We start from the raw sequence: 15,860 nt of genomic DNA on the forward strand, positions 1-15,860 counted from the left end.
GTCCTGGGTTTAGAGGCCAGCCTGTGTGGGTGAGGCGTGGGTGGGAAAGGGACTTGTTGTCCGGGTCTAGTTCTGTTGTTGCTGTTGTCATTGCTGCTTGTGTTGTGTTGAACGTTGTAGGCAAGCAATGTATGTGCCAGAATGCATGACTGCACTTGTGGACTCTCTCCAGCACATCCTTGTTAGTTGTTAACACAAACTACATATTGCACTGTATGTCTCGATGTACAGTGATAAATAAATCACAATCTGAATTGTAAAGACAGGGTGGGAGAGAAATGGCGAATTAAAGTGATAGGTGTCAAAAGACCAAAATCGCACTTGCAGACAATGATGGGGATTGTGACATCTCAGTTGATTCATTACATTGGCATTCAGGAATACATTGAAACTCCACGGAGAGAGGCAAGAAGCAATTCATCATTGTCACAGGCTTACCTCCACCTGGAGATACTGTACTTGTCTTGTCAAGGAAGGATAAATTTCATTCCAATCAAAACACAAGTGAGAAAATAACCAGCACCCAAGAATCGCAGGCATTTATCAATTGATTCTCCTGGAGTTTCATTGAGAAGCCAGGGACCTGCCATGGCTTATTGAAGGCTAGTTGCGGACAGGATTAAGCTTTAATAACTTCTCCACAGGCTGACATCTGATGCCAGATTGCATTGGGCAGCACTTTCAAAACACAGGCAGGCAGGCTGGCAACTTGAGTCTAAAGATCTGTTTACCAGTAGAAATCAATGCTTTCAGAAGAGACGATGAGCAAAGTATTACAGTAAAAATGCAATCCATTGTTATTTCAAATATCACTTCAATTTGCTATAATTTAGTCTAAACAGGAAATTGTTGAGAAATTAAATCCAAGACAACAGTATCAGAGCAGCAATGATTTGCAACACCAGACCATTTGTTGCATTATATCTTTGCTGGCTGCCTGCCAGAGAAGTCAAAACCTAATTCTACTGTCTTTCTCTCATATCCCTCTAGTTTAATTGGTTATTAAATTTTCTGCGGCAAATCTGTCCATGGTCCAACAAATTTGCATTGCAGTCAATGGAAGTGAATGTGTAGAGGGGAATGCAGCTGGCAGTTCATCCTTCTACATCTATTTACTGCCAGTGACATAGACTAATTTCTCCCTCAGAACCATTCTCAGTGCTCTGTGCAGTCTGACCAAAGGTCTGTGAAAGTTTAACATAACTTTATTTCATTTAATTTCCCCTGGCACTGAGTTCTGCAATGCTAGACTTTTTAATGGCCTCATTGCTCCCACTTTAAATAATGACCCCTGTATCTGTGGCTGCTGATCCCAAACCTCACTTAAATTGTTATTTCTAGGGAGTATGCAACCTCATTATACTTTTGACCAAAATGTGTAACCTTGCATTTATTGAATTGTGTTGCCCACCTGAAATTTTTAAAATATTTCATTTTTTCTGAATTATTTATAGTTTATTAGAAAGAGGTGTAATGCTCGGGAACCAGGGGATGGATAACATCTATTAGACCCCTGGAAGTTCCTTGGTTTCTGTAAAGGCTTGTTAAACAGATGCTTTGTGATCATCTCAATCATGGTTCTGCTGTTTAATACTACCCAGAAGCCTGAAGTCCCACACCAGCCGATTAAGCTTTAACTATTCAGTTCTTAAACCAACTGGTACAACACCAATTACTGCAGTTTAGCAACACTAACACCACTTTGGTCAATTGGCACTAAAATGTTTAGCACTCTGTTTTTTTTTCCTTCAGTTGTGCTTCTCTTGTAAAAAAGTGCTTATACATTGCGTTTAATTTGTGTGTGGATGCTACTTACATGGGGCCATGTGTCTGTGATGCTCCTGTAACTAAGTTTTTCACGGCATCTGTGTATACATGTACTTGCGCATTTGATAAAAAGGTCAACTTCAACTTTGATGTTGAATCCTTAAGGGAGATCGAAGAATTCTAGGGCTGTAGCTGTGTCAAGGCTTAATGGGATGAGAAACCCAGTGGTTGAGTGGGAGAACTATGGCACGAAAGGGGATCAATGTGAGGCTCAGTGAGAAGAGTCATGTGCGCGGAAGGTCAATTTAGTGCCAGTGTTGGATTAGATGATTGGGGGTAAGAGTGATTGATTGGTGTGGGGTGGGGGGAATGTTGAAATAGTTGATCATAGTCACCAGGCTTAAGGAAAATGTCTGTCCTACTATTTTAAGACTCCTGAACTGACCACTTACACGGTCAAAATGAACTGTTGATCTCTTGATCCCAAATCACACTAATGACGAAGAATGGCGGATGTGTCTTTAACGTCTTGGCAAGTATTTTTCCTGTGAACATTGAAAACCATTATCTCACATACTGAGCAATTTGTTATGTGCAAATTTATTAATGTATTTCTTACACAATTGTGACTAGACTTCTGAAGCACATCAATAACTTAAAACAATTTGAATGTTCTGAGTGTAAAAGAAAGACATTCTATACATTACATATGTATACATATATATGTACGTTCTTGTTTTGATCTCTCAATCTTCCTCACACTTTATTTGTCTGCCTGCACTGTAATTTCTTCTGTAATAGAAGCACTAAATTCTGCATTCTGTTTCTTTTTTTTTTAAATTCCACACTTACATATGGAACAATGTGTTGGGAGGAATATTTTCACTCAGTACGTGGGACAATAATAGTCCAATTACTAATTACTTGGTGGGTATTCGGATGTCAGGACTGAGTGGAGAGATGTAACGAAGAGTTAGTAAGTAACTTCAATGGAACAAGCTGAGTCAGGCATTCAGCTTCATATTGGGTTCTGCTCGACACAGACTTCACAGTTCACACTGACTTTTCCTACAATGGGCACAGGTAGGTCTTGCAAGCTGCAAAGTTTATTCAACATTCTTGAGTAATGTGGCAGGTGTCAGTTGTTCCCTATTAGTTACCCGGCTATTTCAGCTACGGTGGCTATGGTCAAGTACTGGCAAATGGGATTTCTATAGATTTACTGAATATTCAATGCCCAGAATAGATATGGAGGGCCAATGCCAGTTCTGTTCCCTATAACTCTGTAGAGTGACAGAGTCACAATGCATGGAAACAGGTGCTTCAGCCCAACTGTTTCATTCCAACCAAGGTACAAATCCAAGTGAATCCCATTTACCAGCAGTTGGCTGATAATCTCGTAAACCTTTTCTATTCATGTGCTTTTCCAACTGCCCTTAAAGAGCTGTTATTGTACTTGCCTCAACCACTTTCTCTGGCAGCTCATTCAACATATATGCTACGTTCTGTGTAAAAATAAATCACCTCTCAAGTTCCTACTAAGTCTTTCTCTTCCACCTGACATTTAATCTGTCTAATCCTTGATTCTCAAAACTTGGGTAAAAGACAGTGCCTTCACCATCTCTATGCCCCTCTTGCTTTTGTACACATCTGTAAGATCACCTTTTAGTGTCTTATACTCCAATGATCAGAAGTCCTGGCCTGTCCAACCTCTTCCTAATTCAGTTCCTTTCACACAAAACAGTTCACAGCAGTTAGCTTTTTCTTCACTAGTTGACACTGTAGTCAGCACTCTGCCATGAGGCTGGTGTTGTGACACGTTCCTCAACGCTGTGTGTTGCTTAGACAGATAAACTGCTTCTTGAATAAACAGACATAGTTTTTGCTGACAGCTTTCCTCCTTCTCTTCCTCTTCCTCCCCCTCCACCTCCTCTTCCCTGCTTTGCGAATCTTCTGCTCATTCACTCTGCAACAATTGAACGGAAATGCCTTTGAACTCACAAGCAAAGTAGAGGTTGAAGATCTGAAATAAAACCTGCAGATGCTGTAGTACCCGAGCAGGTTAGGCAACACTTGTAGGGCGTGGAACATAATTAATGTTTCAAGTCTGTGAAAGGCACTGCCTGACCTGCTGAGTATTTCTAGTGTTTTCTATTTTTTATTCCATAACGTCTTTAATATTGGGTCAATTAATCTCTGCTGATGTCCCAGATCAAGTTAAGTTTTTTAAACTGCTGTTACATTATTTCCTATAGATTTACTTTTTTTTAATTACTTGGAGATACAACACAGTTTACAGGTCCTTCTGGCCCAATGTGTCCTTGCCATCCAATTATATCCAAGAGACCAATTAACCTATTAACCTATACATCTTTGAAATGCAGGAAGAAATGCACCAAGCAGTCATGGTGAAAACTCCTTACAGACAGCAGCAAAAATTGAACCTCGATTGCTTGTGCTGTAATAGTGTCACGCTAACCATTAACAGAAGTTCAATAGTTGGCTAAATAGGAACAGCTTAAAGAAAGGTCCAGAAAACATCAGGTACCTTTAAAATCATTGCGACTGTCTCTGGAAATCAATCGGCATCTATTAATAAGTAAGTCATAATTTCTTTTAGTACACAGGCTTTTACCCCTCAGTTTGGGCGAGACTAGAACTAGAGGTTTAAGGTGAAAGGAGAAGTATTTCCCCCTTTCTTTCCAGTCCTGAAGAAGAGTCTTTGACCAAAACACCATTTCCATAGATGCTGCCTGACCTACAGAGTTCCTCCAGCATTTTATATGTTGCTTTGGAATTCCATCTTCATCTGATTATATTTAAGGGAAACTTCGGGTGTACTTCCTCACTTAGAGGATAATACGAGTGTAGAGCAAGCTGCCAACAGAAGTGGTAGATGCACGTTCAATTGTAACATTTAAGAGACGTTTAGATAGATACATAGGGGTATTGCTACATAGATACATAGATAGATATATAGATAGAGGTATTGAGGGCTTTAGTCCTGGTAGAGAAAGCTGGGGTACAACAGGGAATTAGGTTGACATAGACTCAATGGGCTGAAAGGCCTGTCTGTGCACTCTAGAGACTGGGTAGGGAGGAGTTGATGTTGGGGAAACACTGGGGTGGTGAATCCATCCAGTTGCTAAACATGGTCTTGGTTTTGTGAGTTTAGTAGAAAGTGTGTCACTGAATGACAAGGGAACAGTAAGGCAACACTGCTGCCTACTCAGTAGCAAATATTATTACCTTCCTAGTTGCATTATTTGTGTTCATGCTAACACTCGAAATACTGTGTGGCTGCAAGACACGTTGTTTTATAGGTCCTGATCACCAATTGGAACTAACTTTGCTGAAATAGCTGCCACAGAGAAAGATTTTGCAGTCAAAATAAATGGCATTGATTATAATAGCTTTTACTGTTCTATTTGTTACTTATTCAATGGTCAATAAAATCAGACAGTCATTGTGTTTTGCAATTCTTCAAGTTTCAACATCTCACAACAAAAATAGTTTGCTTGTGTTTTATATGTTGCCCAATCTATAATCAGATATCAGAGTATCAGAGAAACTATATGGGCATGTCATCTATGTTAGTCAGGGCAAGGATAGTACAATAAATGGGTGACTAATGGAGTGCTGCAGTGGGTAGTTTTCAGATTTCTGGATCATTGGAATCTCTTCTGGGGAAGGTATGACCTCTACAAAAAGGAAGGGTTGCCCTTAAATCTGAGGGGGACCAATATCCTTGTGGGCAGGTTTGATAGAGCTGTTGGGGTGGGTTTAAACTCATTTGGCAGGGGAGTGGAAGCCGGAGTAATTGGAGATTATTACACAAGTCAATGCATCGCCAACAGACTCACAGGTGAAATGTCGCCTCACCTGGAAGGCCTGTTAAGGGCCCTGAATGGTAGTGAGGGAGGAGGTGTAACAGCAGGTGTAGCACTTGCTCCACTTGCAAGGATAAGTCCCAGGAGGGAGATCAGTGGACGAGGGAGTCGCATTGGGAGTGATCCCTGCGGAAAGTGGGAAGTGCAGGAGAAGGAAAGATGTGCTTGGTGCTGGGATCCTGGTGGAAGTGGTGGAATTTTTGGAGTATTATATGCTTGTCATTGAGGCCAGTGCGGTGTTAGGTAGGTGAGGACAAGAGGAACCCTATCCCTGTTAGGGTGGCGGGAGGATGGGGTAAGAGCAGATGTGTGTGAAATGGAGGAGATGCAGTTGCGGACAATGTTGAAGGTGGAGGAAGGGAAGCCCCTTTCTTTGAAACAGGAGGACATCTTCATTCTAGAATAAAAAGCCCCATCCTGAGATCAGATAAGGTGGAAATGGAAGAATTCAGAGAAGGGGATGGCATTTTACAAGTAATAGGGTGAGACGAGGTATTGTCCAGGTAGCTTTGAAAGTGTCATGGGTTTATAATAGACATCAGAAGATCAGCTGTCTCCAGGGATAGAGACAGTGAGATCAAGAAAGGGGAGGGTGGTGTTGAAATGGACCAGGTAAATTTCAGGGAAAGGTGGAAGTTGGAGGCAAAGTGGATGAAATCACCGAGTTCAGCACGGGTGCAGGAAGCAACACCAATGTAATCATCGATGTAGCATAAAAAAAGTGCAGGAGGGTCACTGATGTAGGCTTATAACATGGTCTGTTCCATGTACCCAACAAGCAGGCAGGCATAGCTGGGACCCATGCAACTACACATGGCTACACATTTAGTATGACAGAAGTGGGAGGAGCCAAAAAAGAAATTATTGAGAGTGAGGACTCTCCACTAGGCGGTGGAGAGTGGTGGTAGAGGGGAACTGGTTGGGTGTGGTGTCCAGAAAGAAACAAAGAGCTTTGAGGCCTTCCTGGTGGGAGATGGAGGTGTGTAGGGACAGGACATCCATAGTAAAAATAAGATGATGAAGGCCAGGGAACCTGAAATCATTGAAAAAATCCAGAACATATGAAGTGTCACGGATGTACATAGGAAGGGACAGAACTGGGGAGGATAAAATAGAGTTGAGGTACGCCGGTATGAGTTCAGCGGGGAAGGAACAAGCTGAACAAGTTTCCAGCACCTTTTAAATCTACTCCTCAGCTTTTTTTCTCCAATTCTGCCCAAGGGTTTTGGCCTGAAACGTTGACTGAACTCTTTTCCATAGATGCTGCCTGGCCTGCTGAGTTCCTCCAGTATTTTGTGCATATTGCATTATAGTGGAATAAATGGAATTACAGAGTCATGACAGAGGAGCTGGTCAAAGTTGATTGAAAGGGAGCACTATCATGGATGACTAAGGAATTGACATGGCTGGAGACTCGGGGGCAATTCAGAAACTGCAGGAAAGATATATTCTAAAGATGAAGAGGAGTTGGAGGATGAGACAATTATAGCTGACAAGGAAAGCCAAAGACAGCATAAAAACAAAAAAGAGGGCATATAATATAGCAAAAATTAATGGGAAGTTAGAGGATTGGGAAGCATTTAAAAAAACACCAGGAGGCAATTAAAAAGCCAAAAGGAGAGAAAAGATGAAATATGAATGTACACTAGCCAATAATTTTTAAAAGTATACCAAGAGATTTTTTCAGGTTCATAAAAAGTAAAAGAGAAGCGAGAGTGGATATTGGTCCACTGGAAAATGGCACGGGTGAGGTCGTAATGGGGGACAAAGAAATGGTGGATGAACTTAATAAGTATTTTGCATCAGTCTTCACTATAGAAGACACTAGCTGTATGCCAGAAATTCAAGAATGTCAGGGGGCAGAAATGAATGTAGTTGCTATTACTAGGGAGAAGGTGCTTGTGAAGCTAAAACATCTGAAAGTGGGCAAGTCACCTGAACCAGATCAATTACACCCCAGGTTTCTGAAAGAGGTGGCTGAAGAGATTGTGGAGGCATTAGCAAATGATCTTTCAAGAATCACTGGATTCTAGAATGGTTTTGGTGGACTGGAAAATTGCAAATGCCACTCCTCTCTTTGAAAAGGGAGGGATGCATTGGACAAAGTTGTAGGCCAGTTAGCCTCACTTCAGTGGTTGGTAAGGATGAGGTTCATTGTAAAGGATGAGGTGGTGAGGTACTTGGAGGTGCATGGTAAATAAGGTCAAAGTCAGCATAGTTTTGTTAAAGGGGATTCTTGCCTAATAAATCTGTTGGAATTCTTTGAGGAGATAACAGACAGGATAGATAAAGAGTCAGTGGATGTTGTCACTTAGATTTTCAGAAAGCCTTTGACAAAGTGTCGCACATGATACTGCTTAGCAAGATAAGAGCCCATGGTGTTACAGAAAAGATACTAACATAGCTAGAAAATATGTTGACTGGCAGGAAGCAAAAATGTGCAAATAAAGGGAACCTATTCTTGTTGGCTGCTGGTGACTAGTGGCGTTCCACAGGGGTCGGTAATGGGACCACTTAATTTCACTATACGTCAACAATTTGGATGATGGAATTGATGGCTTTGTGGTCAAGTTTGCAGATGATACAAAGATAGATGGAGAAGCAGATCGTGTTGAGGAAATGGAGTCTGCAGAAGGACAGACTGATGTGAGAATGGACAAAGAAGTGGCAGATGGGATATAGTATAGGGAAGTGTATGGACATACACTTTGGTAGAAGGAATAACAGTGTAGAATATTTTGTAAGTAAGGAGAAAATTCAAAAATTAGCAGAGCAAAGGGACTTAGGAGTCCTAGTACAGGATTTCCTGAAGGTTACCTTGCAGGCTGAGTTAGTGGCAAGGAAAGTAAATGCAATGTTAACTTTCATTTCGAGAGGACTAGAGTATAAGAGCAAGGATGTGATACTGAGGCTTTATAAGGCACTGGTCAGACCACACCTGAGCAGTTTTGGGCCTCTTATCTAAGAAATGAGATGCCGGTTTTGAAAAGGGTCCAGAAGAGGTACACAAAAATTATTCTGGGAATCAAAGGTTTAACGTATGAAGGGCATTTAATGACCCTGGGCCTGTACTTGCTGGAGCTCAGAAGCTGAGTGTGGGGTGGAGGAGGGAAAATCTCATTGAAACCTAGAATATTAAGTGTATGTGGAGAGGATAGTTCCTATAGTGGATGAGAGCAGACACTCAGGATAGTGCAACTTCCATTTAGAACAGAGATGAGGAAGAATTTCACTGCCGTGGGTAGCAATGGAGGCCAACTCTTTGAATGGTATGTTACAAGGAGAAGGCAGTAGAATAAGGTTGAGAAAGATGTATGATGTAATGATGATGTGATCATGATGTAATGGTGGAGCAGACTTAATGGCCCGAGTAGCTTAATCCTGCTTGTATGCCTTATGGTCCTATGGTCTATTGGTCTTTTTGCCTGATGAGAGGGAGGAGAAGTGAGAACATGTGAAGGGTCTTTGATTATGTTGGCTACTCTTCCAAGGAAGCAAGAAGTATAGACAGAGTCCCAGTGAGCGGAGGGTGGATTTTCATAATATGATGCTTTCTATGGAATATCTATTGAACTCTGTAGGTCAAAAAAGACATGCCAAATTTCCTTAGCTTCTTAAGCTTTCTCGCCTAAGGATGCAGCCTTCTGGGGCACCTGTGTTGAGAATAATTGTGACAAATTTGTTGCTGCCAATGCTTATTGTAGTCAGGAAGTCAAGGATTCCATTGCAAAGGGAGGTGGTGAGTCCTAAGTCTAGGAGTTTGGAGAGGGTTTTGTTTGGATATATGGGGCTATTTGAATCATAAGGAAAAATAACAGGAGTAAACTCCTTTATGAGGCCGCTTTGCATGATATCTTCACATGAACCTTTCACATTACTCTTTCATATGCTTTTCAAGTGACTCCTTCACATGAATCCTACACGTAAGATCTTGACATAAGCGTTTCAAGGATTCTTTCAGATGTCCCTTCATCTTTACCCCCTTAGGCTACCCAACTACTCTGAAAGATCAGGGCTGGTATTCTAGAGGAGAGGATAGATAGTAATGCTCCTTCCCAGAACTGAATGACCAGGGGTCCTGTGGCAAGATGTAAGGGAAGACCATCCTTTATAGATATCATTAGCTTGTTCTAGTGAAAAACAGATGTTTTGTTATATGGTGAAAAGGTACAGATACAGAGAAGACCAGCTCTGACACATACAACAATACAAAACAGACATTTGCTTATATGAGTTAGTATATATTTGTGTCAGTGTATTCTTCAGTTCAGAACTCAATAAATAAGGAATTCCTCTATAATATTGTATATTATTATTTGCTCTACTTAACTATATTTAGCTAAACCATTCGTGTCTGTCCTGTTTTGTTCATTTTTTTGTGCAGAAGGAGGGATTTGGGTGTTGATGTGCCTATTTTGTTTTTATTTATTTTTTTTTGTTCAGGGACGAGTGATTTGAGATTTGATGATCATACTGCCTTTCTTTTCTTTTTTGGTGTTCTGGCTACTGGGAGAAGAAGAATTTCAACTTGTATACTTTGATAATAAATGTACCTTTGAACTCCTTTCTTTAGCTGATGAGATGGTCCTTTCCCCCCAACCACAATCTGAAACAGAACAAGATGGTTTACAGCCTTTGCATCATTATGGTTGATAATGAGTTGAGCTTTGGACCACACATGATTTACCATCATCAAATCTACCTTGATTCATGAGGCACAAGAACAGTTCTATCCCACTGTTATAAGACTATTGAACATATCTCTCTATTTATTAATATGAACTCTTGACCTCACAATCTACCTTGTTATGGTCTTGTACATTATTGTCTGCCCTCACCACACTTTCTCTCTACTTGGAACACTACATTTTGCATTCTGTTATCACATTTTCCTTGTACTGACTCAATGGTGAAATGATCTGTGCTGAAAGCACACAAAATAAAGTTCTTCCCTGTACTTCAGTACGTGAGATAATAATAAAAATCACCACTGTAACATGGCATGGCTTTGTCTCACTGCTGATCCCTCTCTTTATCAGCCTCTGGGTTATTATTTTACACACGTAGCCAAATTCCAGATCTCCATCCACCCCTTTTATGTTTGATTTCCTTCTTTAGCTTCTTATTATGAAATACTATTCTTATGAGAATTTTAAAATCAGGATATTCCATTAAAGAAAGCTAATCCTTAGCTTCTTGCCTTGTCTCCGTGATCCCCTCATAACCCTGTAGGATACCTGCTGTCTTCAAATTCTAGCCTCATGCTTATCCCAAATTCATCTGCTTCACTAACAGTGACTGTTCCTTTGTATCTTTAGATGTCAAGACATTTGACACAGGATTTAAAAAAAATTACTCATGTTTTGAAGATGCCGCCCTTCCCCGTATGGTGTTAAGAAGTCATTTTAGTCATTTTAGTGAAGGTGCTCATGCAGTGTCGATGAGGCCATAAGATCATAAGACATAGGAGCAGAATTACTCTATCAGACCATCAAGTCTTCTGCACCACTCAGGTTTACTTTCCCTCTCAACCCCATTCTCCTGCCTTCTCCCTGTAACCTTTGGTGCCCTTACTAATCAGGAACCTATCATCTTCAGCTTTAAATGTACACAATGACTTGGCCTCCATAGCCATCTGTGGTAATGAATTCCACAAATTCACCACTCTCCAGCTAAAGGTATTTCTCCACATTTCTCTTCAAAAGGGACTTGAGGTTGTGCTCTTTAGAATCTCTCGTTATTGGAAACATCTTCTCCATATCCACTCTGTTTAGGCCTTTCAATATTCATTAGATTTCAATGCGATCCCCCTCACTTTTCTAAAATCCAGTGAGTACAGGCCAAGAACTATCAAACACTTCTCATATGTTAACACTTTTATTCCTGGAATCATTTTTGTAATGTTCGTCTGGAATAGAAAGTTTCTTGGTTTGGCTATGTTGATGGACTGGTGATATATTTGGTTGTTTTGGTTGTAGTTTATGAAATCCTCTCATTCTGCATCTAAACAGAATTCAAGTCCATTTAGAACCAACCTGTCTTAAAGCACATATGTTTTCTCTGAAAAAATAGACGCTGAAAATACTCAACAAAGCAGGCTGCTTCTGTAGAGAGAGAAGCAGCTCATGTTTCAGGTTGAAGGACCTTTGTCAGAACCTTGAATGAGACAAAATACATTTGCTAGTCCTTGGGGAGAGTTGGGGAGGTAGATTGTTGCTTTATCTTCTATTTTCCTGTTTTTCCTCTGGAAGTGAAAGACATTCCCAGCCTAAACTACCGGCCATAATTTTCTGCTTTGAATTTTGCTACACTTACATTCTGTTAATTCTGTTCTCACTCTCTATCTGCTCTTATTCACTTACTCACTGGATAAGTCTATTTTAAAGCAAATACCCGTGGTCATCCTGTGTTTACCTGAACAAAACCACCTCACTTCCCCACCCTGTCAGCACCTCAATATACATCTTCTTTGTCTCCTTCCCAGTACTGACAAAGGGTCTTCACCTGCAACATTAACTCTATTTCTCTTTCCACAGATAAGGCCTGCCCTGCAAAATGCTTTCCTTATTTTTTGTTTTAATTTCTGATTTCCAGCATCAGCAATCTTCTGATTGTTTCAACTTCACATGTGAACTAAAGTGTAAATAAAGCCATGGAAAGGCAGCCCTCACCTTTCGGAATGCAGAGATCAAAGGGTGGTAGGGTTCCAGCAAATGTTTGCTTTCAGCTCAAGATGAATGAGTTAAAAGGATCATTTTTGTGGCAGGGATGAGGTGGCTTCAATATGTGTTAATCTGAACAGCCTCGCCAATTAGAAGTCCCATTTTGACATCTTGCAGTTTAATGAAGTACATTCTTTCTACACAACAGTTCTCCACATTTACCATCCAACTCTCTTTGGATATATTATGATGAAGACACCACAAAACAGTAAAAGATCTCTTTAAAAACTGGAATATCAAAAAGTATTGGTCCCATTTCTTGCTTCCACTTTTGTTTTCTTTCTAAAGGGTGCCTGACTTACAGCAGCCTAAAGTGCTGCCTCAGATCACGTGCAAACCTTGAGTCAAAGCCAATTTCCGAAAGTGGAGCACATTCAACCCGTCCAGTGAGTGATTTTGGTCTGATTCATCACTCAATACTGGTTACAAAAGGTCAGCTGAAGTTCAAAGTACATTTATTACCAAGGTATGTGTGTGTGTTATATATATACGTACAAACCTGAGATTCCTTTTCTTGCAGGCTACCACAAGATAACACGAAAAATACGATGGAACCACAGCCAAAAGGGCGGACAACAACCAATGTGCAAATAGAAACAACTAATGGAGCTGTGCTTAGCCTCTCAGTCAAAACTACTTACTCTGGCTAGTTAACAATACAAGCATAAAATGTTTGTCTTCTGCAAACTTGTTTTGAGAATTATGAGTGAGTCCATTGCTATTGCACTGTGTGCATTTCAGTAAAAAATTCAAAGAACGAAATTTAATTGTAAATATGCACCTTAGAATATAAAAATCATGGTATGGGTATATCAAGTATTCTGCCATCAATAGGAGGCACGGAGTTAGGAAGAATCCCTGTTTGACTCTAGTCTTCTCTAACAGGACAGTGTTGCTCAAATAATTAGTGAGTGTTCTGCATGAATTAGGCCTTAGAAAATGAATGTAGTCCATTCAAAAAATATTGGACCTGGACGAAACTTTCAGCTCAAAGGTTCGATTGTATCTGGAATGCCAAGGCACCAGGCTCGGAGTGGGTAGGCGAATTACGAAGATGAAAAATTCCACAAGAGCTCAGACCTGAGAAGGAAACAAATGAATGGGAATGTTTTTGGAAGAGTGAGGGTTGATATGGAGGAGTTACAGGTACTTGTTATTTGTCTTGTGGTTTAAACATTACTTGTGTTGGCTTAACATAACTGGGCGAGATACAGACTGTGACTGAAATGTGTGAATACAAAAACTCTGGATGCCAGGTATGTTCACTAGCAGATGAGATAATTACCTTGATATTTTCATTGCTTTAAACTGGAAAGACACTGAAACAAGATAATAGTATAAATCCTTCAGCTTGTGGCTTGAGAAAAATTGCAGTCTGACAGTGCAAGGAAATACAGCTATTTTTCAGTCACTTTTGAATTTATACCCTTATTTTACAACTTCTTTCATTCTCAGTGCAACTTAGTTTATTGAAAATTAGCTGCAAATGTCAAAGTGATTTTTATCTTTCACGATTCAAGCCTTTTGATCATTCCTTGTACTAAGCAGCGTAGGGGATAAAATTGTTACTTATATTCTATCGCGTTTGATTGTTCTGACATAAATGGGTAATTTAATGCCAAAGTCTATTTTCTTTACCCTTCAATGTTTCACAATTTCATTTAATTTCACATCCTCTACAAAGGAAAATAAATGAACTGTAATCTTTGATAAATCAGCCACACTGTACTTCATAAGATAACTGCTAAAGCACCACAGAGTTCCCAATATGAGTTGAGGATTTACTGTTTGATTAAGACATTAAAGCAGTTCAGTTGCACAATTAGAAATGTAGTTAGTAACTCATGCATTTGATAGACCTTGTGCTATTTTAATGCAGGTAATTCATTGTAATGGGAATTATTTGCTTTCTTTGCTGCTTTCTATAAACCATAAATCCTGTAAACTAAAGTACAGAGAGCTCAGTTATTAACAAAACCATTTTTTTCTGATGTTGATAATTTTGAATCCTTTGAAACCTGTAAATCTTTAAAATGGAACCCTGAAACCATAAAAGAGCTGTTTTACTTTAGTAACATCCTAAATAAAATATTTTAAATGAGGTTGACATTGGAGATGCTGAAAATTAGTTGATATAGTGAAACTCTGATAATTCAGCTACTGAATGGAAATCCTGATATTCAAGCTCACTCACTAAGCTGGATTGTGAACTGGGGGTCAAAAGGGCAAGCAGCGTATGGACCCAGGAGTTGGGGGGGTGGGGGGGTGTGGGGGGGTGGAGGGTGGGGGGGGGTGGGTAAGGCCTAGTGTGCAGCTTTAGCTGTGTCTTGACTATACATTGGAAGACATGCTGGAACAGGGTTTAAACACGGAACAACAAGGATGCAGAGAGTGAGGAGGTTTGAGGTTAGGTCTGTGCTTAAATACCTTCAGCTCCTTTCAAACTCCCCAGATTCATAGGAAAGTGCAGGGTAAAAGTGTGAGGTATATGGGGATATTACTATTGTAACATTTGATGGTCTGGAAAGTTGGCTAGTCTAGTACTACCATAATCACAAAGGGTGCTGGAGCTTCAGTGAAATGCACAGAAGCTGCAAGTTTCCCTGTCTGGACAAGTAAAAATAATTCCCTTGAATTTGCAGCTGTGCTGTATAATGCAATAATGCAAATCATATATGGCTGCTGTAAGATCCTGGAGAATGACCAGTCTTCACTGATGTGAAAATAATTCTGAAAGATCTTGCTGTGATCAACTCCAGAAGGAATTCAAAGGGACATTAAAACATGCCTACTTCATTTTATTTTAGAAATTTCATTCTTTTTGCATACAACTTTTGTGAATGGGGAAACAGTTTGTAATGAAAATAATGTCTTTACCAAAGCAAAGAAGTGCCAAAAAGGAAATCTTTCATAAAGCTGCATGGTATAGTATGGTATGTAGCCAAAGCCTTGGTCAAAGAGGTAGTTGCACAGTTGTAGTAGTCACACTATCACTCGAGTTGGTTATAATGTTTTCCTAAGCAGATGTCTATTGGTAGGTCCTCAGGTGGTTGTTGAAACCAGACTGAGATCCAAATAATTCAGGGTGGATTCCTTTAATGGAGAATGTCCGTGAGTCTGTATTATGTGGGGTAGCTGATGCATGGGTAGCCATCATACAGTCCTTGACAGATTGGAGTCAGGGTCCTGTAGCATGTTTTGCAAGACAACTGGGAACCCTTCACTGCTGTAGCCTCCTTTTGCATTCACTGCCATTGTGGTGTGTCACCATCTTCCACCACCTCCACCGTTGAGATCTTGGCTGGGTCACTGTGTCTGGAAGCTCGCCCTAGTCCGGAAATGTAGAGGAGGTTCGACCCAAACGCGGAGCAGCAGAGATGATTTAGCAGCGAGCGGTAACTTTAATGATAACCTCCAAAGTAACAAGCTGCAAGGGGGGGGGGGGGGGTCACAAGACAAGAGAGAATGGATACTTAACTCA

The sequence above is a fragment of the Hypanus sabinus genome, chromosome 27 (assembly GCF_030144855.1).
Source record: "Hypanus sabinus isolate sHypSab1 chromosome 27, sHypSab1.hap1, whole genome shotgun sequence".
Classification (NCBI taxonomy): Eukaryota; Metazoa; Chordata; class Chondrichthyes; order Myliobatiformes; family Dasyatidae; genus Hypanus; species Hypanus sabinus.